This window comes from Pteropus medius, unplaced genomic scaffold (genome assembly GCF_902729225.1).
Source record: "Pteropus medius unplaced genomic scaffold, Ma_sr-lr_union100, whole genome shotgun sequence".
In the NCBI taxonomy this organism is placed as follows: Eukaryota; Metazoa; Chordata; class Mammalia; order Chiroptera; family Pteropodidae; genus Pteropus; species Pteropus medius.
Genome location: NW_024342472.1, coordinates 740661 through 741538, shown reverse-complemented (window position 1 = coordinate 741538; position 878 = coordinate 740661).

Below are 878 nucleotides of genomic sequence, written 5' to 3'. Positions count from 1 at the left end.
CATGTAGGAGTGGAATTGCTGGGTCATATGGTAACTATATTTAGCCTTTTGAGGAACTGACATTTTTCTAAAGTGGCTGCCCCATTTTATATCCCTGCCAGCAATGTATGAGGGTTTCAATTTCTCCATATCCTTGCCAACACTCATTATCTCTCTTTTGGATTATAGCAACATTCATTTTTACAAATGATATTTCTTGATATTTTGTAATATATTTAGACATTTTACAATTTGAAATATATTAAATGTTGTTTTTACTGATTTTTTGCTTTATGAATTCTGAACTTAAAAAATACCAATATTAATAAATATTTCAGTGTTAAACAAAAAAGATCCCAAACTATCATTTTAGCTCTGATAATTTCAATAATAATTTCATTTGCTTATAAAACCTCACACGACAAATTATCTTCAGAGCTTAGAACTAGGTAAAACTTTTCTCTAATTTTACATTCTTTCTACAAAAATATGAGAGCTATAGAACTCATTCCTTCTTTGTACTGGCTGCTAGAAAGCTTAAAGTTAGTGTTTTTCTTAGTCACAAATTCTTTCAGAACTGTTTAACTGTTATTTTTATATTTTATCTTGTAGGTGTTGTTTTTGTACCTCTAAATTTAGTAAAAGTGAATTCACATCCTTTTTGGAGGGAAATAAAGCATATATATATACTTTATATATATATATATATATATATGTATATATATATGTATATATATATATATACACACACACACACATATATTTGCATGTGTGTGTATATACATACATACATACATACATACACACACACACACATATATATGTATATATACATATATATATGTATATATATATATATACACACACACATATATGTATGTATATTTAGTACATATCCT